The following is a 27,818-nucleotide window of genomic DNA, read 5'->3' as shown; positions in this document are numbered from 1 at the left end:
ACTCTCCTAGAACTTTGCAACAGTGTACAAAAATCATTTTGTCATTTTGTCAATGTTGTCAGCTGCCATCTGGGACTTATACCAGCTTTGAAATGCCATTATTGGTAACACTTTCTAATACCGTTCAGTTGTAAGTCATTTATAAGTGGTTAGTTAATGATGAAATAATCATTTACAAAACATTCATAAATGATTAGCAAGTGATATGCTAACATTTTATGTATTGTTTGTAAATTCCGTTACAAGTCATTTACAAGTGATTAGTAAACGATTAACTAATCATTTATGAAACATGACTATACGTTCGTAAATGTTTAATAAATGATGTTAAATTTTTTTTAATGTTTTGCTCACATCAGGTGCACAGTGGTTAAAGACTCCATGTGTTTCAGAGAAGACAGCTGTCTATACCCTCACCAGTCAGCACTTACACTGCAGTACACACTACAGTGTTCAACACCTGTTATAGATGATGTGTAAACACATGAATAAATCATTTACAACACTTTCTGCATCCCCTAATCTAAAGTGTAAACTATTCATCACTTGTAAATGTGTTCCACATCATTCGTAGATTACCACTTCAAGAATCAAAAAGGCATAAGATCTACGAATGTTATCTACGAATGATGTGTAACACATTTACAAGCGATGAATAGTTTACACTTTAGATTAGGGGATGCAGAAAGTGTTGTAAATGATTTACTCATGTGTTTACACGCCATTGTGTTGAACACTGTTCCTTACCTGTTACAAATGATCTGTACGTGTATGCAAGGCATTTACAACACTTTCTGCACCCTCTAATTGCTACATACAGCGGAGAAAATAAGTATTGAACACGTCATCATTTTTCTCAGTAAATATATTTCCAAAGGTGCTATTGACATGAAATTTTCACCAGATGTTGGTAACAACCCAAGTAAGCGGGGTGGTGTGGCGCAATGGATAAGACAAATGCCTTTGGTGTGAGAGACCCGGGTTCGAATCCACTGTGAGACACCAATGTGTCCCTGAGCAAGACACTTAACCCCTAGTTGCTCCAGAGGCGTGCGACCTCTGACATATATAGCAATTGTAAGTCGCTTTGGATAAAAGCGTCAGCTAAATGAATAAATGTAAAATGTAAATGTAAATGTAATAATGTGAAATGACACAGGGAAAAAGTATTGAACACATGAAGAAAGGGAGGCGCAAAAAGGCATGGAAAGCCAAGACAACTGCTGAAAACTTACAGTGATTAAAAAGCAGTCCAGCCCCCTGTCAGTGGACATTAATAACAGCTGGTTCAGTCCCAAATGATGGCCTACAAAAAGGTCTCATTGCCAAGGTGTCACACAAGACACATCTCATGATGGGTAAAAGCAAAGAGCTGTCTCAAGACCTTCGCAACCTAATTGTTGCAAAACATAATGATGGCATTGGTTATAGGCGCCATTCTAAGCTTCTGAATGGTCCAGTGAGCACTTTTGGGGCCATAATACGGAAGTGGAAAGACAATAATTTCACCATAAATTTGCCTCGACCAGGTGATCCTCGCAAGATTTCTGATAGAGGAGTGAAAAGAATAATCAGAAGAGTTGTCCAAGAGCCAAGGACCACTTGTGGAGAGCTTCAAAAAGACCTGCAGATAGCAGGTACTGTTGTCTCAAAGAAAACAGTAAGTAATGCACTCCACCGCCATGGCCTGTATGCACGCTCACCACGCAAGACTCCATTACTGAAAAAAAAGCATGTTGAAGCTCATTTAAAGTTTGCTGCACAACATTTGGAAAAGCCAGTGAAATACTGGGAGAATATAGTGTGGTCACATGAGAGATATTTAGAGGAGAAATGGCAGTGCACATTACCCTAAAAACACCATTCAACTTGGTGTTGGCTCTTGGACAACTCTTCTGATTATTCTTTTCACTCCTCTGTCAGAAATCTTGCGAGGAGCACCTGGTCGAGGCAAATTTATGGTGAAATTATTGTCTTTCCACTTCCGTATTATGGCCCCAAAAGTGCTCACTGGACCATTCAGAAGCTTAGAATGGCGCCTATAACCAATGCCATCATTATGTTTTGCAACAATTAGGTTGCGAAGGTCTTGAGACAGCTCTTTGCTTTTACCCATCATGAGATGTGTCTTGTGTGACACCTTGGCAATGAGACCTTTTTGTAGGCCATCATTTGGGACTGAACCAGCTGTTATTAATTTCCACTGACAGGGGGCTGGATTGCTTTTTAATTACTGTAAGTTTTCAGCAGTTGTCTTGGCTTTCCATGCCTTTTTGCGCCTCCCTTTCTTCATGTGTTCAATACTTTTTCCCTGTGTCATTTCACATTATTACACATAACTTAATTTCTGAACTTATTTTTGTTTGTTTCTTTGTATGTATGGCTTACTTGGGTTATTACCAACATCTGGTGAAAATTCCATGTCAATAGCACCTTTGGAAATATATTTACTGAGAAAAATGATGACGTGTTCAATACTTATTTTCCCCGCTGTACATACAAAAAAATAACAATTTATTAAACATTTATGAAACGCATATTCATGTTTTGTAAATGATTAGTTAATCATTAGCTAATCAATTGTAAATGACTTATAATCTACAAAACATACATAAAATAATTAACATATTACTTATTAATCATTTATGAACACATAGTGATGTTTCATAAATAATTAGTTAATCATTTACTAATCATTTGTAGATGACTTGTAACGGAATTTACAAAACATACATAAAATATTAGTATATCACTTGCTAATCATTTATGAATGTTTTGTAAATGATTAGTTCATCATTAACTAACCACTTATAAATGACTTACAACTGATCGTTATTATAAAGTTTTACCATTTATTAAGTTTTTGTCTTTTCCTACCTGTGATCATTTTCTTATTCTTGGTGGTTTTAATATACATGTGTGTTGTCCTTCTAAGCCATTGGTTAGTGAATTTTTGGCTGTTGTTAAATTTGTTTGAGATCTTTTAGGTATTCAATCTCTTTTTAATAGTAGCTTGATCAATGAAAATGTCCCTGCCTGTTTTAAACATGCATTAGTGCAGCCACTTTATAAGAAACCTAATTTAGATTGTACAGTCTTAAGTAACTACCGACCTATATCGAAATGACCTTTTTAATCGAACATTTTAGAAAAGATTGTTTTATCACAACTTGTTCCATACTTAGTACAGAATCTACCCTCCTTAAGATTTTTAATGATGTTTTATTAGCAGTTGATTCTGGAAAGGTAGTTATCCTTATTCTACTCGATCTCACGGCCACCTTTGATACCATTGATTATGGTATTTTATTACGCCGTTTGGAAGATATTGGCATTAAGGGTACCACCTGGTTTATATCACACTTAAAGGACAGATTATTTTCGGTTTACATTGGAAATTTGCATTCTATGTCAGCTAATTTGCATTGTGGTGTGCCACAGGGTTCCATACTTGGGCCTTTTTTATTTTCTTTGTACATGTGCCCTTTATAGGCTTAATAATTTTTTCGTAAATATTATGTATAATTTGTATGCAGACGACACTCGGTTATATATTCCAGTAGAAAGGCTCTCAATCTTTTGATGCAGTTGTATAGTACTTAGGTGAGATTAAAGCCTGGTAGGCAAGCAGTTTTCTTCATCTTAATATCAATAAAACTGAGTGTGTTGTCTGTGGACCCTCTTCTGGCTCTAAGGAAATAATAAGTAGGTTGGACTCTGTCGATAAGTGTTTCAGATCATGTCAAGAATTTGGGCGTTATCATGGATTCGGCTTTGGTTTTAGATAAACAGGTCACTAGTGTTATTAAGGCTAGTTTTTATCAACGCAGAACTATTTCTAAGCTGAAACCAATTCTCTCCTTTAAGGACCTGGAGACTGATATTCTTGCATTCCATATCATCACGCATTGATTACTGTAATTCTTTATATATATGTATCTCACAGGGTCAGTTATCTCGTCTACAATTAGTGCAAAATGCTGAAGCCAGACTTTTGACTCGTACAAAGAAGAGAGAGAGAATTACCCCAGTTTTGGTTTCTTTACACTGGCTGCCTGTAAAATTCAGAATTGAGTTTATGGTTTTGTTGATGGGTTTTAAAGCATTGCATGGTATTGCCTCAACATTTATTGTTGACCTTGTGATACCTTATCAAAACAGAAGAAATATGATTCAGATGATTCTTCATCTTCATAAAATCAAAAGGTGATAGGGCTTTCTCTGTGGCAGCTCCACGCTTATGGAACCCTCTTCCAATGCACATTAAATCTTCCCCATCTGTGGATGCTTTTAAGTCTAGTTTGAAGTCATATCTTTTTAGTATGGCTTTTAGAACTGATTGAGTGAACATGATTTAGTTTTGTTTTTGTGACTGTATGTAATTGCTTTTGTTGTATTATCTATGCTGGTAAGCACTTTGGTCAATGGCAGTTGTTTTAAATATGCTATTGAAATAAAATTTGTATTGTATTGTAAATTTGGGTGAAATATCCCTTTAAACATCACCACGGCAAATAGGTAAACTCATCTACTCTCTAGTCCGCTTTCACTGCTTCAATATGTTTATAATCACACTCAAACTTTCCAACTTGTAGATTTCAAATAAAGATTGAAATGTTGTCAGAGCTTAATGCTGGTGACGTTAAAGTCATGCAACCATGGTGAAGATCATTTATAGCCTAACTTTAGCTTTTTACTTCTGGTGATTGTATTTATAGGCTTCAAAATTCATAAATGTAGTGCTCCAAATGAAAGTAATCCAAAAGTCAATGGAAAAATCCTTTTGGTTTTGTTTAAGGGAACCAGGCTGAAGCTATTTTCCGGGTTGACCTAAAAAATATATCATCACTTCAGCGCTTTATTAAAGTGTGCTTCACAAATGGAAAGCCGCATATCTCGGCTGCCATGTCATCAAGCGCCGCCGAAGGCCGTCTCAATTCGAAGGCCGTCTCAAAGCCTTAGCTTTGTGTCCTTCATTCACTTAATTATGAAGGATGCATCAAGCATATCCTTCATGTCCTTCAATTACCCACAATCCTTTGCACACATTCCAATTCACAGAAAAGAACTGAGCTTGTCGAAATGTAAGACAAAAAGGCTTAATTCCTGCATCAGGTAATTACAAAATAAATCATTAGGGGCAAACCTTGACCCACTGATTTTGGCCAATTTTGACCTCTCATTTTCTGCAAGAACATTATCCGTTAAGTTTACAGACATTTCCTTTAACCCTAAAAAACATTTTGCAATTGCATTCAGCAAACTATTTAATGGGGTAGTTAAAGTTAATAGTTAAAATAGCTTTATTTAAAGCTGTTCATGGCTTCTGATGAGTTATTCTTAGAAGTTTGAACAAATTAACAGCTTAACTATGAGCAATGTTAGTGATGATTGCCGTTTTGAATCACAACTTGATTAGCCCTATCAAACACTGCATATATTTTAGCATAATTATGAAACAACAATGCTAAAGATTTTAATTGACTTGCAACATTCAGGTGTGAGAGTTATTAGTTAATACAAACACTAATGCATCACAATCCTTTAGAGAAGTATACCATGGCAGTCTAGTTTTGGGCCAAAATACCATAGTTACTCCAGTTCTAATTAAAAAAGTAAAACTGTGGTAAGTGTGGTCTGAAACTTTAAAGGGATATTTACCCATGTCGTTCCAAACCCGTAAGACTTTCGTTCATCTTCAGAACACAAATGAAGATCTTTTTGATGAAAAATGAGAGCTTTCTGTCCCTCCATTGACAGCTACACAACTACCACTTTGACTCTTCTAAAAGTTCATAAAATGATCATAAAACTAATCCAAATGAATTCTGAAGAGACACAATCGCTTTATATGATGAACAGATTGAATTTAGGCTTTATTCACATATAAGCATTCATCAACTCACACATCAGTTGAGGTAAATGGAAGTTCAAACATGTTCACTTGACGCACAAGAACCATTGAGGTTCATTCTTTTGTGTTACGCATCACGTTTGAGCTTCAGCAAGAACCAATGAGGTTCATTCTTGTGTTACGCAGCACGTTTGAGCTTCAGCAAGAACCAATGAGGTTCATTCTTGTGTTACGCAACACGTTTGAGCTTCAGTAAGAGGTTTGTTCTCGCGCATCTAGCAGGTTCAGTTGAGTTCAATGTTTATATGTGAAAGCCTAAATTTAATATTTTCATCATATAAAGTGATCAAGTCTTTTCAGAAAATTTGGACTAAACCACTCAATTCATATGGACTAGGTTTACTATCTCTTAATGAACTTTTTGAAGCATCAACGTTTCAGTTGTGTAGCTGTCAATGGAGGGACAGAAAGCTATCATATTTCATCAAAAAGATCTTCATCTGTGTTCATAGATGAACGAAGGTTTGGAACGATATGAGGTAATGAGTAATTAATGACAGAATTTTCATTTTTGGGTGAACTATCCCTTTAAGGCAAGTATGCGAATGCAAGCACTGCTATGAAAGATGTCATACCGCAATTCATAATGCAACCCAAAGCAGGTACTAGCATAAACTGTTCATCTTCAGTCAGTTTTCTCTTTCAGGCCAACTACTGTCATAACAGAGCAACAGTCTGAAGAGAATCTTACTAAACAAGTAAGTTAAAGTTGAACTGTCAACATATTACAGCTGACTGAATAAAAAAATAAAATTATGTCACAGACATTATCACCACAGCAATGCAAGAGAGCATGTGAGTATATTCAATGCACACTTGCAATGTGTCGGCCAAGCATCCAGGTACTTGCATCCAGAATGTTTCTGGCCTTAGTTGAGTAGTATTGTACCCATATGTTTTGGTGGTTAAAGGGTCTAATCAATTATTTTACAGACTGTTATCATTTAAGCTGTGATAGTGAGTAACATTTGCAGTATTTTGATAATTGCATGCGGTGATTAACGACTCAGCCATTGAGGGTGTTAAGCTGTCGAAGCTGGGATGGGAGATAACGTGTGTGTGTGTGTGTGTGTGTGTGTGTGTGTGTGTGTGTGTGTGTGTGTGTGTGTGTGTGTGTGTGAAAGAGTGTGAGAGTGTGTCTGTGTGTGTGTGTGAGAGAGAGAGAGAGAGAGAGAGAGAGAGAGACTACAGTGCCACTCAGGCCTGACATGAAGAACAACTCAATTTACGAGTGACTAGCGGGGAAATACATTCTTGGACCTCTTTAAACACTCTTGTGTATGAGCCTTTGTGTGTTGGGTTGTGTTGCATGGAAAAAATGGAAGCTATCAGCTAATTATATCATTCATCATGGCAAGGGATGGGAATTGGAAGGAATTTAACCATTATTCTGACTCGGATTAAACTTTTCAATTTTTTCCATTTAAAAAACTATTCCTTATAACAATTCCATTATCCATTTTTTATTTTTATTTTTAAGGAAAATGTTGTCCAATATTTATTTCTAAGTATCCTGAACAAAACTACTGTAAAAATAATAATATAATATAATATAAATATTAATAATTTGTATGAATTAATTCCATTATTCATTTTAATGTATTGTCTTTTTTACCTGTTTTCCAGTAATATCTTTAAATCCTTAAAACATACATATATTGTTTGAGCTGCAACAATGCATGCATCAAATATTAAAAGCATAATACAAACTGAATACAACCAACAATATGAAAAAGCAGCTTGTGTCACAAACTTTAAATCCATATAAATCGATAGCTCACTAATTTGAGGGTGATTCATGAGTCTTTCTGACTGATTCAAGAAAAATAATTAGTTCATAAGAGTCTTTTGTTCACGAATCAGACTACACAGATAATGTTTTATGGTTCCTTTTGTGTGCGACCAGTGAAAACAATGCAATGTAATGTTGTGAAAAATTACTGTAGTCTTTTTAATGTTTTGTGGCTAACAGTTTTTTAATTCAGACTGCATGCTCAAACATAATTTATTTTGTTGTTTGGTTGTGGATTAAGTAATTCTGCTGGAAACAGAGTATTTTAAACACTGTGCTGTGTTGAAAAGCAAGTAACACCTTTTGTGTTTCCGGTCAAAAATGACCAGCCTTTTAAAAATTGCTTGTAAATCGTTTGTTATGCTATATTATCACAAAATATTGGATTCAATCTTTTTGTCAACTTGTTTTCTTTCAATTAAGTGACTTTGTGCCATTTTGAACAAGATAAAAGTATTTCAAAACAAACTTCCTGGTTAAACATTAAAGCACACTAGTGCCATAAAAACTCTTCTTCTTTTTTTTTATTTGATTCAATATTGCCAAAATTACCCACAAATAATGCTTTTTTTGGTCAAACATTTAGGTGCATAAGCTCAGATAAAGTAGGCGATCAATCAGATTAAAAAAGAAATACAAAAGTTGACAAAAAGATTGAATCCATTTGGTGATAATACAGAGTAATTTATAAGCAATTTTTGTAGGCCGGTAAGGAACACCAAGTGTAACAAGGAGGGAAAAACTCACAAAAAATTACCGAAAGTATTTATACCTTGGGTGTGAGTGAAGTCAGTAAGTTTTAGTGCAATGAAAAGAAAATCCTCTCCAGGTTAAAATGACCCGAACACAAATACAGTGTTCCATGCGCATTGGCTGCAACTCACAGACGTTTAAAACTGTTAATCAAACTGAAAGTCATGGAAATCATTCTGTTCCATTACTTTTTAACAAATGCAACTGGTTTCCAATTCCCAGCTGTAATCACGACCATCTGTCAGAGATGAAGACCAGAGAGAACGCATCTGTTCGGGCCAATCCTGCAGCATGAATACACACTCACACTTTCTTTAGGGTGGGTTGTTCAGAATCTCTGGACGCTAAAGTCCTGTTTGATGGAGATTAGATACCTTTCACAATGACAAGCAGCTCCTCTATTACAGTCAGCGCTCAAAGTGGACCGGTGTTGTGCCGAATTTCGACCCCCTGCCAAATTATTACCCCCCTCGTTGAAGTCAGTACCTGATTGCCTAATCCTAACCCCACCCCAATCCTAAACCTACCAATGCTGGGGGCGTAATAATTTGGCGGGGTCGAAATTCGGCACAACACCGGCACTTCTCACATGTTGCCGGTAGGCTATACTCTGAGCGCACACACCGAAACATATAATCAAGCTATGAATTATATTCATCGCACGTTCGGAGCTTTTATAAGCTGTACGAACTGAACGGATCAATTATCTGCACAATATGAGTCTGAATCCCAATTGTTTAATTTTGCATGAGTGGTGCGCAAATCACCATAAATATATGGAAACATATGGGTAGTAATATTCAGTTTGAAATGTAATATGCAAAATGACAATGCAATATGTAAAATGGCAATGCATTTCTGTATTTAAATTTCCATTACATTTGTGCAATGTTTGGTGCAAAATGAAAATGATAATTAAATTATATAATTTGCCATTTCATACAATGAATTCACGCAGTTTAACAGCGCAGCGCTTCTGTGTTGTACGTCACCACGTAAGCTCACGCATCACACACATGACCAGCGTCGGCCAATAGCGAGGCTACGTTCTGACGTACAACCCAGAAGCGCTGCGCTGTTACATGAACTCATTCAGAGGCCCACACAGAAGAAAATGAATAGTTGAATAAAGGCGTTTTTTTTTTTTTCGCACAAAAAGTATTCTCGCGCTTGATAAACTTATGGTTGAGCCACTGTAGTCACTTGGACTATTTTAAACATTGTCTTTACTAACTTTCTGGGCCGGCAAGTTTCGATCCCATAGAAGCCTATGGAGGAGTGAGACAGCTCTCAGATTTCATCAAAAATGTCTTAATCTGTGTTCTGAAGATGAACGAAAGTCTTATGGGGTTGGAACAACATGAGGGTGAGTAATTACTCACAGAATTTTCATTTTTGGGTGAACTAACCCTTTAACTGTAGGCTACTTTATTGCAGTTATGTCATCAACCAATTTGCATGCTTGTGCCATTTTGTAAATGACCATTTTGCAAAAAAAAACAGAAAAAACAAACAAACAAATAAATAGACCTCACGAGGGAGCATATTCCCTGGGACCCTGTTAAACAGTTCACACTTCAACACCCTAATTTTCAAACCAAATCTATGCTGAGGGAGACAGCCAATCCCCTCCCAGAACCCTCCCCAACAAAGCCCCGCCCCCTTTGGTGAGTACTGGCTTTATTTTTTCCAGTACTGTTTGTTAGTGTGTTTGCATTTAACTCCAGGGAACACTCCTCTTGCTATACCCCACACTTTTCCCTTCACCCTCCCCTTTCCTCTTTATTATGTTCAATCTTCTCTCTATTCCCACTTGTTTCTCCCTCACATTCTCTCCTCTTTCCACAGGATATTTGCCTTTTAAAAGTACTGCATCATCATGTGGTTCCAAACTCATTTATTTTTAATGAGCACAATAGGAGAATTTTATTAGCACTTTTATGTTACAATCCTGGGTCCAATAGTTATGTTATGAGCCAAATTGATCATTAATCACACTATGGAAAACATCAACAACAAAAAGTTGGGTAAAACAGTGAACTTTGCTCATTTATAAATCTCACACATTATACAACAAAAATTTAACATGAGAGAACATATGCTTTTTAAAACTGTATTTAACAACAGGATTTAAACATTTGTTTTTCACAAAATGAATAATATAAACAGTATGTTAAATACTTTTTTATTTTTTTATTAATGTGTGCTTTCCTAAAGCTTAAACAGTAGAGCTTCACGCTAGCAATGTCAAGATCAAGGGTTCAGTTCCCAGCCAGTTTTGGGTGTCTTTTAAAATTTGCAGATCAACATCACAACATGCAGAAATAAGATCACAAACGTAATAGAAATTTCGTATGCACATTCCACAAAACATGGTCTTCTAACACTTCACAGCTTCCAATCATTTGATTTCACATGCTTCTCTGAATCAAGTAAATGGGGGCAACTGAGTTGATGTGATGTGTTTTAGCAGAGTGAGTGAGGAATCCAGCCAAAAGGCCTTAAATCAATTCCTCCACAATCCCGATGGCAATAAGCCCACATGAGTTCACTTTTTCTCACTTTCCTGCTTCTCATCAGGATAAGCGAGCCTACTGTACTGTTCTTCTGACACAGAAAAGCCTACAAATCAGACAAATGGCTTCATATTAGTGTCAGGTGAAGATGTTTAATATAACATCATTTCTAAGTGAATTCGTTCGACGTTGGGATTTGTATACTGATTTGTAAACTTGTAAGTCACTGATTCAAGTCATTTAAGGTCTAAGGAAATATTTAGCTAAATGTTGCTATACCTGTTTATTATCTGTTTTTAAGTTGCATTTAATATAATCTTGTTTGTTCAAATTTAAATGTTCTTAATTGAGATCACGTTTATTCATTCAAAAAAAAAGAAAAAGAAAATACTGTTCAAAGTTTTGGGTCGGTAAGATTTTTAAAAAAAAAAAAACATTTAAAATAAGTCTCTTATGCTCACCAAGGCTGCATTTATTAAATAAAAAATTAAAAAAAACAGTAAAACAGTAACATTGTGAATTATTATTATTGCAATTTAAAATAACTTTTTCATATGCAAAATAAAGTTTTCAATTTGAATATATTTTAAAATGTAATTTATTCCTGTGATGCAAAGCTGAATTTCCAGCATCATTACTCCAGTCTTCAGTGTCGTGATCCTTCAGAAATCATTCTAATATGCTGATTTGCTGCTCAAGAAACATTTCTTATTATTATCAATGTTGAAAACAGGTGCTTAATATTTTTGTAGAAACCATGATACAACAAAGTTCAAAAGAACCGCATATATTTCAAATAGAAATCCTTTGCAACATTATAAATCACTTTACTGTAACTTTTGATCAATTAAATACACCCTTTTTGAATAAAAGTGTTCATTTCTGATTACTGATCCCAAACTTTTGAAAGGTAGTGTATGTTTAAAAAGATACTGAAATGTATCTACTTTTAATAGTAGCTTGTAATGTACCTAACTTTATTTTTCAAAGGAAATGTCACCATTGTAATGCCTGAGGGCTGATTTAAAGTAATGAGCTGTTACAACGTTTGGCTGCTACAATCAATCCACAAGAGAATCATCCAGCTCCTCTGGGCCAGCAGGGATTTTTAATATTGACCGGGACAACATGAATTTTCCTAACCCTCAAAAAAGAGATGGAGTCTTTACCCTCTAAAGATTATTGGCTTTTATGGCAGATTTTTTTTTTTTATGCAAGTACACAAACAAAGACACAATCTCCCATTTTATTTTGCATAATGTGTTTTTGTTTGTGTCTGTGCAGGTTTTACAAGGTTATTGTTTAGTTGGGGCACAATAAGGCTAGTTGACATTTCAAGTAAAGCACACACACTTCATTTTAATCATACTTTATGTTTTAGTCATTTTTATGTGCTTTTTTGTCATTTTTATCATTATTTTTTAAATATCTCTATTTTTACATTTTCAAAAACATCACTTAGTATGATTTTAAGCTGTTTTCCTCATGGGGACCAAAACAATTTCCCCACAAGGACAAAGATTTCGGTTATCTCTGTGGAGACATTTTGTCCCCATAACACACACACACACACACACACACACACACACACACACACACACACACACACACACACTTATAGACGTGTTTCCAGGAGAGCATTGATCAATGTCACATCTGTTTCCACCTAGTGTTTATTCCAGATAAATCACATGCCAATGTTAATGCGTTTAATCATTTCTAAATAGCAGATGGAGTCTGATACTGATCCTCCCATTGGCAGTCCAACGATTTCATTCATTATTATAGCTGCAGTGGGTTTTACTGCATCCACCAAACAGAAAATACCTTTTTTAGCTGCAATAATAGAGTTAAAAACGTGCTGCCTTATTCTTCATCAATTGCATTGGTCGTATTGTCATCTAAATGACCTACCTCCGTTTGCAATCATTGCAGGAATGTCAAAACAAAGGAAAAATTGGTTATGCTATTAAACTTGATGAAAGCACACATTTTATCGTTTCAAGAGTGTGCATGCATGTGTAAATGAAACAAATACAATATAAGTGCAATGACAAGATAAAGAAAAGCTATACAAAAAAGGGATAGTACAAGCAACATAAGTCACTAATATTTCAATATATTACTGATGTTTTCTAGTGACATATTTTGTTTTAGAGGCTCTTAAAAGCATGACATGGACTTTTAATTTAATTTGTAACTTTCCAGATTTTATAGACTTTAAGGTCATTTAAACAAACACTTTCTGTCTATCAGTGAAAACAAACTATACCAAAATGTATTTAAATACATTATTTCATACTAAGTACAAAACCATTAACATATTTACTGACATAATGCTTGAGGCTTACTGATAAAAATATTATAATTAAACTTTATTTGGAGTACTTCTTTATTGCACAATACACATTTCTTAATATTAAGCCTAAAGTGTGTTTTGACATCACTAGTAGTAAAGATAGTATGATCTCTGTATAATATCAGTCTTTAAAATTCAAGATATTTAAAGTGTACCTAAAGTATAACAAAAGAAAATTTGTTGTTCCAATTTAGCAGACTTTAAGTATACAATTTTGTATACTAAAAGTACAATTGCAGGGTATTTATATTAAGTACGTAATATGTACATGTATTTGTAGTATACTTAGCATAAAATAAATGTATTTATATATTTATTTTTCACTAGGGTACTGCTCTTATTCTTCCATTCAGTCTCTTATACATTATATCTCTCTCTCTCTCTCTCCTACCTTTTTCTTCAGATCTCTCTGACAGGATAGTTCATATCTTGGTGCCCAGAAAATATTCCGCGAATTAATTTCCTGTATGACCTCCATTCACCCCAATAAACCTCAGGTCTAAACTGGATAGTTTAAAGCTCAATTTCCATTTTATCATCATTGCTAAAGTCTGCTGACTATAAGGGTCTTTACTTCCACAGGTTTAAAAGACCAACAGTTTTATTTTGAGGAAGGAGAACATTAGAGCTGATTTAAAATTTCCAATGAGATGATTAGCAAAAACCATCAAAGTGTGAGTTCAAAAGAAGGGGACAACACTTTGATCTAGAGGGGAAATAGTGAAGGTAAAAATTATTAAGCTATGGTTTAATAAATCATATTCGTCATGATTCCAGGCACAAATCGATGAAGTGTGTTTGCCAGTATAATCTTTCATCTTTAATAGTCTGGCACCAACACACGTTCTCTATGAAGAACATTCTTGTCAATATAGGCTCTCTGAAAACTGTAAGAAAATGGGGCTTTGTTGTGGTTATTTCATTCAATAACAGAGTAAATGTTTCATATTAGCAGCTATTAGTGGAATTTCGCCTCAGTGTGCTTTTTCTTTGGCCATTAAGTCTTGTAAAGACTGTGACATTAGATTATTATATTGTTATCCTTCATTATGTTGCTATTCAATTCAAAGTTAAGTGCATTTTGATTTCCATAATTTGATGTATTTTCTGATACAGAATAATGAAGGACTGGATATTTTTTCCTGATTGGATTGTGAAATGTGTCTTTTTTTGACAGGTGGTTGGAGGGGAGGTGACGTCTGCCGACATCAAGAGGAAAATTGTTTCAGAGACAGAAAACTGTAAGATTTTTAATTCTGTCATTCATTACTCTTCTCATGTTGTCCCAAACCCGTAAGATTTTTGTTTATCTTTGGAATAATGAAGATCAAATGAAGATCTTTTTGATGAAATCGTTCTGTACTCTCCATATTAGACAGCTACACAACTACCACTTTGACCCTTAAAAAAGTTAATAAAGAGATCGTAAAACTAATCCATATGAATTGAGTGGTTTAGTCCAAATTTTCTGAAGAGACACGATCACTTTATATGATGAACAGATTGAATTTAGGCTGTTATTCACATATTAACATTGATCAGCGAAAACATAAACAGAAGCTCAGAACCTGCTTGACGCGCAAGACCAAACCTCTTGCTGAAGCTTAAACGTGCTGCGTAACACGAGAATGAACCTCATTGGTTCTTGATGAAGCTCAAACGTGTTCCGTAACACGGAAATGAACCTCATTGGTTCTTGCTGAAGCTCAAACGTGCTGCGTAACACGAGAATGAACCTCATTGGTTCTTGCTGAAGCTCAAACGTGCTGCGTAACACGAGAATGAACCTCATTGGTTCTTGCTGAAGCTCAAACGTGCTGTGTAACACGAGAATGAACCTCATTGGTTCTTGCTGAAGCTCAAACGTGCTGCGTAACACGAGAATGAACCTCATTGGTTCTTGCTGAAGCTTAAACGTGCTGCGTAACACGAGAATGAACCTCATTGGTTCTTGCTGAAGCTCAAACGTGCTGCGTAACACGAGAATGAACCTCATTGGTTCTTGCTGAAGCTTAAACGTGCTGCGTAACACGAGAATGAACCTCATTGGTTCTTGCTGAAGCTCAAACGTGCTGCGTAACACGAGAATGAACCTCATTGGTTCTTGCTGAAGCTCAAATGTGTTGCGTAACACGAGAATGAACCTCATTGGTTCTTGCTGAAGCTCAAACGTGTTGCGTAACACGAGAATGAACCTCATTGGTTCTTTCTGAAGCTCAAACGTGCTGCGTAACACGAGAATGAACCTCATTGGTTCTTTCTGAAGCTCAAACGTGCTGTGTAACACGAGAATTAACCTCATTGGTTCTTTCTGAAGCTCAAACGTGCTGCGTAACACGAGAATGAACCTCATTGGTTCTTGCTGAAGTTCAAACGTGCTGCGTAACACGAGAATGAACCTCATTGGTTCTTGCTGAATCTCAAACGTGCTGCGTAACACGAGAATGAACCTCATTGGTTCTTTCTGAAGCTCAAACGTGCTGCGTAACACGAGAATGAACCTCATTGGTTCTTGCTGAATCTCAAACGTGCTGCGTAACACGAGAATGAACCTCATTGGTTCTTTCTGAAGCTCAAACGTGCTGCGTAACACGAGAATGAACCTCATTGGTTCTTGCTGAATCTCAAACGTGCTGCGTAACACGAGAATGAACCTCATTGGTTCTTTCTGAAGTTCAAACGTGCTGCGTAACACGAGAATGAACCTCATTGGTTCTTGCTGAATCTCAAACGTGCTGCGTAACACGAGAATGAACCTCATTGGTTCTTGCTGAAGCTCAAACGTGCTGCGTAACACGAGAATGAACCTCATTGGTTCTTGCTGAATCTCAAACGTGCTGCGTAACACGAGAATGAACCTCATTGGTTCTTTCTGAAGCTCAAACGTGCTGTGTAACACGAGAATGAACCTCATTGGTTCTTTCTGAAGCTCAAACGTGCTGCGTAACACGAGAATGAACCTCATTGGTTCTTGCTGAAGTTCAAACGTGCTGCGTAACACGAGAATGAACCTCATTGGTTCTTGTGGAAGCTCAAACTTGCTGTGTAACACACGAGAATGAACCTCATTGGTTCCTGCTGCAGCTCAAACGTGTTGCGTAACATGAGAATGAACCTCATTGGTTCTTGCTGAAGCTCAAACGTGCTGCGTAACACGAGAATGAACCTCATTGGTTCTTGCTGAAGCTCAAACGTGCTGCGTAACACGAGAATGAACCTCACTGGTTCTTACTGAAGCTCAAACGTAATGCGTAACACGACTCAAACATGCTGCGTAACACGAGAATGAACCTCATTGGTTCTTACTGAAGCTCAAACGTGATGTGTAACACGAGAATGAACCTCATTGGTTCTTGTGGAAGCTCAAGAGGAGAGGAGAAGAAAGCTCTCAGATTACATCCAAAAGATCTTCATCTGTGTTCTGAAGGTAATTGAAAGTCTTACACGTTTGAAATGACATGAGGGTGAGTAATTAATGACAGATTTTTCATATCTGTGTGACAAAGTACAGACATTTAATTCTCTTAAATAATGTGTACATTTTGATTTTATGACAAGTTTATTAAACTTATCAAGGTTATTAAAGTTAACTTAAACGAAAACGAAAACCATAAACAATATTTTTGTTGTTTGAAATACAATAAATGTTAATTGAAATAAAATAAAATATAAAACAATTAGCATATTTTATTTCAGCTAGTTGCTAAGGCAACATTTCTCATTTTCATAGTTTAACTTGACATACAAAAATAACTAAATCTAAAACTAAAACTTAAATAAAAATGAATAAAAACTATATAAACATAAAAAAGCAATTACTAAAACTAACTTAAATTAGAATGAAAATGGGAAATAAACAAATAAAAACTAATTGGGAAAATATTCATAAAAATATAATAGTACTACACTAACAGTTTCATGATGATTTTAATAGCATATCTAATTAACTATCTAATCTAGTTATCTACAATTTTGAAGATGATCATATAGTTGCTTTTAGAAAATGTAGTAATATGTAATTTGATGTATTCATCAAAATGATGTATTTATTTATTATAAATATATATTCAGTGTGTGTGTGTGTGTGTGTGTGTGTGTGTGTGTGTGTGTGTGTGTGTGTGTCATATATTTCTGTGCTATATGTGATCATTAACACAGCACACCTTGAAAATGTTGACAGTCGCCTGAGAGAATCAGTCATAAATGATTACAGTGATTCAGATTCTGCTTGATCATGCAGGACTGACTGATAAGAATCAGAGGGATTAGAGACACGCGTCTGTAGCTTCACCTTACCTTCGTTACAGTGCTATTAAAATAGATTTAGAAAGATGATCATAATTTAGAAATTAATACAGTAAGTAATGCGCTCTGATTGACTTATTTTTAATGCCAGAATAATGTGTTTAAAGCAGAAGTCTATGAGAGACATATAATAATGTTCAAGATATGTTAAAGATTTTTTTTTTTTTTTTTTTTTACTAGTGTTATAATTGTCCTCAAAATTGCAGGCATCAGCAGTTATCAGCAACAGTTAGCATGTATTCTTATTAACTATTAACAAAAAATAAAATAAACAGTACAGAAGTTTAAATTCAAAGGCATCAACCCTTTAGACAGGAGAAAAAAAAAGAAAAGAAAAAACATATTTATACCAAAAAATCACTTTAAATTTCTCACAGAGTAATAAAGTCAACGTTCATTTTCTCAGACAGAAAGATATTATGAGGAATTTAAACGGTTACAAATGCCTCTGGTCTGACTGAACAGTTTTTTTGTTTTTTGTTTTATGCCGATTGCATGAAAGACTGAAGGATTCACAGGCAAAAGCATCACAGTATGCTTTTTTAATCCTCATCTTAAAGATTGCAAAAAACTTTTTGCATTCCCTTGGCCATGAAAGACAACTCAGTTATTAAAACAAGATGAAGTCGTCAATCCTCAACATCATTATCCAGCTTTAAACAGGTAAAAGTGCTCAAACCACCTCTCATTCAATGAAACATGCAACAATTATTTGGTTCTCTTGGAACAAGACGAGACACTGTGACCAGACTCTTTGTTCTGGCTTCGTTCCTACCTGAACTCACATCCCGTGGAGCAGAAAGTGTGGATGAAGTGTTCCTTGATGCATGCTGCAGAGCGTCTGACACTGAGGCTGTGGATCCTGCTGCAGCTCAGAGCTCACCCGTACTGCATTGCTTCTTAAAACAGACTGAGAGAGAAAGAGAGAGAGAGAGTGTGTGTAAGAGCATGAGTATTTGGAAATGGAAGTGAGGGACTCCCACTCCACATACTGTATACACTCACAGACAACATTTTCTGGTTGTGACCAACGTTTGAGCATATCTATCTGACTGTCTTGACGTTTGTCTATCCATCATTCTATCTGTCTATCCGTCCTTCTCTATCTATGTATGTATCCATCCATCCATCCATCCATCCATCCATCCATCCATCCATCCATCCATCCATCCATCCATCCATCCATCCATCCATCATCCATCCATCCATCCATCCATCCGTCTGTCTGTCTGTCTACAGTATCTATCTATCTATCTATCTATCTATCTATCTATCTATCTATCTATCTATCTATCTATCTATCTATCTATCTATCTATCTATCTATCTGTCTGTCTGTCTGTCTGTCTGTCTGTCTGTCTGTCTGTCTACAGTATCTATCAAACTGTCCATCTATTCATCTATCTATCTATCTGTCAACAGTATTTATCCATCTGTATGTATGTCTGTCTGTCGGTATGTCTGTCTATAATATTCATCCATCTGTCTGTCTGTCTGTCTGTCTACAGCATTTATCTGTCTGTCTGTCTACAGTATTTATCTATCTGTCGGTCTACAGTATTTATCAATCTGTCTGTCTGTCTACAGCATTTATCTATCTGTCTGTCTGTCTGTCTGTCTACAGTATTTATCAATCTGTCTGTCTGTCTACAGCATTTATCTATCTGTTTGTCGGTCTACAGTATTTATCTATCTGTCTGTCTGTCTGTCTGTCTACAGTATTTATCCATCTGTCTGTCTGTCTGTCTACAGCATTTATCTATCTGTCTGTCTGTCTACAGCATTAATCTATCTGTCTGTCTGTCTACAGCATTAATCTATCTGTCTGTCTGTCTGTCTACAGTATTTATCCATCTGTCTGTCTGTCTGTCTGTCTGTCTACAGCATTTATCTATCTGTCTGTCTGTCTACAGCATTTATCTATCTGTCTGTCTGTCTACAGCATTAATCTATCTGTCTGTCTGTCTACAGCATTTATCTGTCTGTCTGTCTGTCTGTCTGTCTACAGCATTAATCTATCTGTCTGTCTGTCTACAGTATTTATCCATCTATCTGTCTGTCTGTCTGTCTACAGCATTTATCTATCTGTCTGTCTGTCTACAGCATTTATCTATCTGTCTGTCTGTCTACAGCATTAATCTATCTGTCTGTCTGTCTGTCTGTCTGTCTGTCTGTCTGTCTGTCTGTCTGTCTACAGTATTTATCCATCTATCTGTCTGTCTGTCTGTCTACAGCATTTATCTATCTGTCTGTCGGTCTACAGCATTAATCTATCTGTCTGTCTGTCTACAGTATTTATCCATCTGTCTGTCTGTCTACAGCATTTATCTGTCGGTCTACAGTATTTATCAATCTGTCTGTCTGTCTACAGCATTTATCTATCTGTCTGTCTGTCTACAGCATTTATCTATCTGTCGGTCTACAGTATTTATCAATCTGTCTGTCTGTCTGTCTACAGCATTTATCTATCTGTCTGTCTGTCTGTCTACAGCATTTATCTATCTGTTTGTCGGTCTACAGTATTTATCCATCTGTCTGTCTGTCTGTCTGTCTGTCTACAGTATTTATCCATCTGTCTGTCTGTCTGTCTGTCTACAGCATTATCTATCTGTCTGTCTGTCTACAGCATTTATCTATCTGTCTGTCTGTCTGTCTGTCTGTCTACAGCATTTATCTATCTGTTTGTCGGTCTACAGTATTTATCCATCTGTCTGTCTGTCTGTCTGTCTGTCTACAGCATTTATCTATCTGTTTGTCGGTCTACAGTATTTATCCATCTGTCTGTCTGTCTGTCTGTCTGTCTGTCTGTCTGTCTGTCTGTCTACAGTATTTATCCATCTGTCTGTCTGTCTGTCTACAGTATTTATCCATCTGTCTGTCTGTCTGTCTACAGTATTTATCCATCTGTCTGTCTGTCTACAGCATTATCTATCTGTATGTCTGTCTACAGTATTTATCCATCTGTCTGTCTGTCTGTCTGTCTACAGTATTTATCCATCTGTCTGTCTGTCTACAGCATTTATCTATCTGTCTGTCTGTCTGTCTGTCTACAGTATTTATCCATCTGTCTGTCTGTCTGTCTGTCTGTCTGTCTGTCTACAGCATTATCTATCTGTCTGTCTGTCTACAGCATTTATCTATCTGTCTGTCTACAGTATTTATCTATCTATCTGTCTGTCTGTCTGTCTGTCTACAGTATTTATTCATCTGTCTGTCTGTCTACAGCATTTATCTCTCTGTCGGTCTACAGTATTTATCCATCTGTCTGTCTGTCTGTCTACAGTATTTATCCATCTGTCTGTCTGTCTACAGCATTTATCCATCTGTCTGTCTGTCTGTCTACAGCATTTATCTATCTGTCTGTCTGTCTACAGCATTAATCTATCTGTCTGTCTGTGTCTGTCTACAGTATTTATCTATCTGTCTGTCTGTCTACAGTATTTATCTATCTGTCTGTTTTTCTACAGTATCCATCCGTCTGTCAGTCAACAGTATTTATCCATCTGTCTGTCTCTGTCTTTCTTTCTTTCTTTCTGCAGATCTTTCTTTCTTTCTTTCTTTCTTTCTTTCTGTCTGTGTCTCTGTCTGTTAATAAATATTAATATATATGCAAATATATAAGTAGTTTGTAAAAGATGTCTGTCTAGCACTTGTTTACATACAAACACAATAAAAAGGAAGTGCAGTGGAATGCAAAAATGCATTCTTTGTGAATTGAATTGTATCATGTTTTTCCTGATAAATTATCTAAACATCATTTAAACAAAAAAAATTACTTGAAAATAGGGCTGCACAATATTGAAGAAAAGTGCGATATTCGATAACTCATTAAATAATGCGATATTCGATATATGATACGTAAATGCTTAAAATTGTGTGTAAAATAAACTTAAATGCAGTGTTTTACTGTAGCATAAGAAGTGTTATTTTTACATAATTGTAAACCACGGGGTTTAGAGTTTCAGGTAGGCCTACATTAGATTTATTAAGCAACATATACTGAATAATCAAATGTAAAAATAAAACACTGCTTAGTTTCACTGTATGACTTAAATATATACAGATTTGTATTAAAGCTACAAAAGTTATTCAGCCAGTTCTTTTCAATAAGAAAAGTTATTATTTTATTCATGACCCCAGTTATTGCAAGCTGTTGCAATATGCATATTTCAATATATTGTGCAGCCAAAAGCAATGTTGCTTGATTTCATAGATTTTATGTCAACAGATTTTTTCTCTTATTTATACTTGACATATTGAAGGGGCATTCTCTAAAAAAGCCTGCCTTACCAATAGCTAGGACATATTTTTCAATACTTAGGTCACTTTTTTCCAAATCCCCTCACACAGTGAGCACAACATCAGTCTATGTGAGCTAAACAATGGATTATTTATCATTGCTATGGCACAAAATGCATTCAGTGACTACTTTCAAATTACATTTTTTTTTTCTCACACAACACCACCAACACTTTATGCACTAGGCCAATTTGTACATGTTTACATACTAAGTCCAAAACCTGACATAATACAAAAAGGAACTAGATATAAATTTGCAACATTTCTGTAACAATACCATATTGAAATATATTCTGAATCTAAAAAATCAAACACTATCAAAGCAATTAGATGTAACTGAACACCTACACAAGTGTTTAGTCTTTCACTTTCATTATCATCCATTCAAAAGGGGAAAACTTTAATTTTGTACTGTAATGTAAACATGGGCTATGTAACATGTTCTGCAGTGAACCATAAGCAGTAGAGAGTGTCATTCTCGTTTTGTAAAGAAAGTTTACAAAAGAAAAAAATAGTATAATGCTACCTGATGTTAGAGTTTTTTAGGTCTAAGTTTTATGATTGACAAAGTGTGTTTGCTGGGTTAAAACTTTGCTAGTGTTATGATGGCTTGATTTGAGACATGTACGAAGTGTTTGGGTAGTTTTAGTGCATTTTGAATGTGAAATTAACTGCTGTACGCCTGTACCAAGTTGAAAATTGGTGAGGAGAACTGTTTGAAGAGTTTTGATGAAAAATACCCAAGTATTGAGAAATGTGCCCTAGCGATTGTAAAAAAAAAAAAAAAAGAAACCTGTAATATTAATCTTATGTAGCAATATTTGAAGAAAAATATTTGGAAAATCACACTGACATATACAGAAGCAAATCCTTCACTTAACCTCAGAGCTAATGGCAGGTCATAAGATGTTTGCACAGTCTTGAAACATTTACACATTATCACTAAAAATCAGTTTGTCTAGAAGGTGGATGAAATTGTGACTGCTGTGGTCTATTAAGCACACTGAACATGAGGTTATGAGCGGTCATATGTATCAGTGAGAGGCCTGTGATGCTAATGGAAGCAGACAAGCAGCAGAGGCGCTCTCACCATCCTCTTGCATTCTAGATGTTTCTGTCAGCAGTTAGTGCTGTCGGTACAGGTGCGCCACTCTGTCTGCCTGTCCCATAAATATGCTGCCTAACAAGGACAAACAAGAGAGCTTTGAGCAAGTGAAGTTGGTGCAGTGTAGAAGATATTTTAAATGCACTTTGTCATTTGCTGGGTATCTCGATCTCATGGTGAACAATGTAAACAGAAACTTGCACTTAGTCAATATCTTTATGGAAACTTGCACTTAGTCAATATCTTTATATCGACATTCAGAGCTCAATTTTCTACCTGACATTATTCAAAATGGCAAATGTGCTTCAGGGACTTTTCAACATTGCTGTTTTCATATATTCCAGACTGATGAATAAAAATATCAATATAAACTCATTCAAAACCTTTTCTCATCTTCCAAAACCAAATAATCGGTGCTCCAGTCCACATTCAGTACTCTTAATGTATGTCAGCAATTGTTAATGTTCAATACTATTTCTCTTAAAGGTATAGCGGAGGATTTACCTGAATTTTAGAAAAGAACCGCCCTCTCCACTTTTTGAAAAAATGCACATGCGCAACACTCTACCTGCTCCCAAGAGGGAACGCCTATTAAACGTGTGCACGAGAGAGCAAATTGAGATGTTTACCGTGTCTACGCGGTGCGTGACTTGTGCCAGGGCTAGCATCGCTAATCATAGCTTACATTAACTTTTACTAGCAGTGTTTTTAAATTGATTTCTCCAAATAGCATGCCAAACTTTACCTGTCGAGTAGAAACTTCGCGACTGAAGGCAAGGCAAGGCAAGTTTATTTATATAGCACATTTCATACACAATGGCAATTCAAAGTGCTTTACATAGAAGAAATTAAAATAATAAAAAGAAATAAGAATAATTAAAACAGTTTAGAAGAATACAAAATAAAATACAGTACAAACAGTCGGACGAACATTGGCACAGTGCTCATTCAGTAAATGCATAGTTAAACAGATGTGTTTTGAGTCTGGATTTGAATGTGACTACAGTAGGAGCACGTCTGATCTCCTCTGGAAGCTGGTTCCAGCTGCGGCTGGCATAATAGCTAAAAGCGGACTCGCCATGCTTAGAGTGAACCCTTGGTATTTCAAGCTGATATGATCCTAATGATCTGAGTGATCTGTTGGGTTTATATTCAGTGAGCATATCTGCAATGTATTGAGGTCCTAGGCCATTGAATGATTTATATACCAGTAATAATACTTTAAAATCAATCCTAAATTTAACTGGGAGCCAGTGTAAAGACCTGAGGACTGGTGTGATATGTTCATATTTTCTGGTTCTGCTCAGAATCCTGGCGGCAGCGTTCTGTATGAGCTGCAACTGTCTTATGGTCTTTTTGGGAAGGCCAGTGAGGAGTCCATTACAGTAATCCACCCTGCTGGTGATGAAAGCATGAACAAGTTTCTCTAAGTCTTGTCTGGAAACAAAGCATCTTATTCTTGCTATATTTTTCAGATGATAGTATGCTGATTTAGTTATTGCTTTGACATGACTACTGAAACTAAGGTCTGACTCTAGTGTCACACCAAGATTCCTGACTTGATGTTTAGTTGTTTGACCCCCCTAGAGTGAAGGTATGCGTTCACCTTGAGAACTTCATCTTTGTTTCCAAACGCAATGACTTCAGTTTTGTCTTTGTTTAACTGAAGAAAGTTTTGACACATCCAACTGTTAACTTCATCAATGCATTGGCACAGGGAGTCAATGGGGCTGTAATCGTTAGGCGATAGGGCTAAGTAGAGCTGTGTGTCGTCTGCATAGCTGTGGTAAGCAATTTGGTTCTTTCTCATTATTTGGCTCATTGGGAGCATATACAGGTTGAACATGAGTGGTGCAAGAATTGAGCCTTGAGGGACTCCGCATGTCATGGATGTCCACTCAGACTTATGGTCTCCTATACTCACATAATAACCTCTCCCATCTAAGTATGACCTGAACCATTTTAGGACTATCCCAGAAAGCCCCACCCAGTTTTCCAGCCTGTCCAGAAGTATGTTGTGATCGACTGAAGCATCAGTGGGAAGCCCAACCTGTGTTTTGAGCGCACGCCAGCGTGTAAATGAATCTCCCAAAAACACTCTGGTCTTGTTTCTATCTTCTGCGGCCTTTCTCTTCTTCTCATACACCTCGTAGACTTTTTTTGTCTTGCGACCCTCAGCCGTTTTCAAAGGAATGGCTGAAACCGTAGCTCACCACACATATACACCTGAAAGTGCGCATGCGCAGAAAGCGAAAACTACCTAGGGACGAGCACGTACGACGGCCTTACGTAAACATATCACCAGAATGATTGACACTTAGGAGGACCAATAGTCTTGATGATCCACCCGGAAAAAGAAAATCCTACGCTATACCTTTAAGGGATTTTAGGAGAAACATCTAAGACACCGTTTTATATAAATATATAAAGATGTACAAGGCTGCAAAAACAATCTATTTCAAATAAATGCTGGTCTTTTGAACTTTCTTTTCATCAAACAATCCTGAAAAAAGTGGTTTCCACTAAAATATTGAGCAGCACAACTGTTTCCACCATTGATGATAATAATAATAAATTATTCTTGAGCAGCAAATCAGCATATTAGAATGATTTCTGTGGCACTGAAGGCTAGCATAAGGGTTTTTTTTTTTTTTTTTTTTTTTTTTTTTAACCATACTGGGCCAGTGACCAAAAACATTTGAATGTAGTGTGTAAAAAATGGAGAATTAAACTTCTATAACCTTGACATGTAATAAAGTGATAGCTAAATTAGGGTGAAGTATTCCTTTAAGCTTATCAGGTGAATTACTGAAGCAAGTGCCCAGAAAGGCCAGTTATAATAGTCACTCAATTGGGATCAAAAAAGAAAAGTAAATGGAATTCCTTTTTGAAAGCTGTTCTTTGATTGCTAAAATATAATCTCAAGATTAAAATGCGTATAAAATTATGGCTGTTCTTATATTTTACAGAGGGGCCGGTGAGATGAAGACATTGATGGCTGATGTAACAACATGCAGTAGGGAATTTCACTTTTGAAGTTTACAGGGTTCAAAGTTTGATCTGACTGCTGAATATTAAAATTCAGTGAGCACCCTTCGTTTACTTTGGCTTTTCAGTTTGATCTGTCAACCCTGTCTGTTGTTAAAGCACAGGCTAGTTTTTCTTTGCCCGGAAAGCATGTTTAATAAAGTAGAGGTCAGCAAAACATCTTATGCAGGTGTCTGCAGTGCAAGAGCTTATTAAACCAGGTCAGAGCAGCACTGCAGAGAAACCAGAGGAGGAAAACTGGCACAAATCTAAACACTGCTGCAGAACTATCTATCTATCTATCTATCTATCTATCTATCTATCTATCTATCTATCTATCTATCTATCTATCTATCTATCTATCTATCTATCTATCTATCTATCTATCTATCTATCTATCTATCTATCTATCTATCTATCTATCTATCTATCTATCTGTCTGTCTGTCTGTCTATCTATCTGCAATTCCGTCTCCATGTTATTTTTTACACAGCCTTCGAGGCTGGCCTGTTACAGAGCTGTTGAGAGAGACGGCTCTGGTGTGTTATTGTCGTGTTCTGGTAGTTTATTGTGGGCAGCCACGCCTTCAGTTTCAAAAGTCAACACAAGTCACAAGTCAAACACAACCCCGGGGTTTCCAAACTAAACCGGGTCTGCAGCGTTTCCAAAAGTCTCCGTTTCCGAGGGTGTGGACACACAAGGCGTAACCGTAGCAAAAGTTATACCTTTTTAAAACAAAAACGCACTAGTGTGAACAGGGCCTTAGCAACACCCTAGGAACATCGTAGCGATCACCCAGAACTCCATAGCAACCACCTAGCAACTGTCTTGCAATCACTTGGAACACTTCAGAAAAATGCCTAGCAATGCTCCCAAGTAACCATCTAGAATAGCATCTGCCTAGCAACACTCTAGAAAATAATCACAACATTCTAGCATCAATGGGATCTCTTTATTGTCCTGATTGTGTTACCTTCCAACTTCAAGCTTTTAAAACTAAAAGAGTCAAGCATTGTGTCATCATAGTGTGTGCATTTTCTTGAAATGTCCCCATAAGAACATCCCGACCTCCTCCAGTGTTGATCACTCATTGTTTGACCCTCACTTCATCTAGAGGGAAATTGTTTTTTGCTCCATCATAAATCATCAAAAGAGTGACTATACTGGAACACTGGAAGATTAATGTTTTCACTGTGTTTGTGTTTCATCATCTTTATATAAAAAGAACACCATCACTTATGTGAGTGTGTCGGGGTAAGAAATGTGCATAACAAGATGGAGTCGACTGAGAGCTGTTTCAGTCCAAAACAATGAGCACTACTGTACCTCACCTCTGTTCTGATAAAGGAACCTGTGTTTTAAAGACACTAACTTTGATTTAGGATTTAGGATCCTATTCAGACTAACTTGCATTGAACAATTTGTGATGATAAATGATTTTGGAGGAGTGTGATATGTGGGGTCACTGTATGACATAATTTTAAAGCCAGGGGATTCCTTGGGAACTTGACCTCAATAGAAATCTATTCACGGAATTCATCATCAGATCGTCTCCAGGCACATTGTTAATCAGGTAAATCCCTATGGAAATAATACTAAAATTATATTACACTCTTGATGTTCTGATTCCTGTCACGATTTAGCTCAATTATAAAAACTAGATCATGTGACAAACAGATTTACAGGTTTTTTTTTTTTAAATGCTTATACACTAAGAGTGGTCCTTGAGGCCCACTTAGTGAAATCATT

General features: G+C 36.3%; 1 protein-coding gene across 1 annotated transcript in view; it reads right to left on the bottom strand.

Annotated features, from left to right (window-relative positions):
* Positions 1-18,580, bottom strand: part of ctxnd1 (cortexin domain containing 1) — a 31,802-nt gene extending 13,222 nt beyond the window's left edge. The window contains exon 1 of the mRNA XM_084403534.1: positions 18,415-18,580. The gene's annotated coding sequence lies outside the window, so the exon portion shown is untranslated. The remainder of the gene's footprint in view (positions 1-18,414) is intronic.
* Between the last annotated feature and the right edge of the window lie 9,238 nt (positions 18,581-27,818).

Source organism: Rutilus rutilus, assembly GCF_951802725.1.
Source record: "Rutilus rutilus genome assembly, chromosome: 3".
Taxonomy (NCBI): domain Eukaryota; kingdom Metazoa; phylum Chordata; class Actinopteri; order Cypriniformes; family Leuciscidae; genus Rutilus; species Rutilus rutilus.
This window is presented reverse-complemented; position numbering and strand designations above follow the sequence as displayed.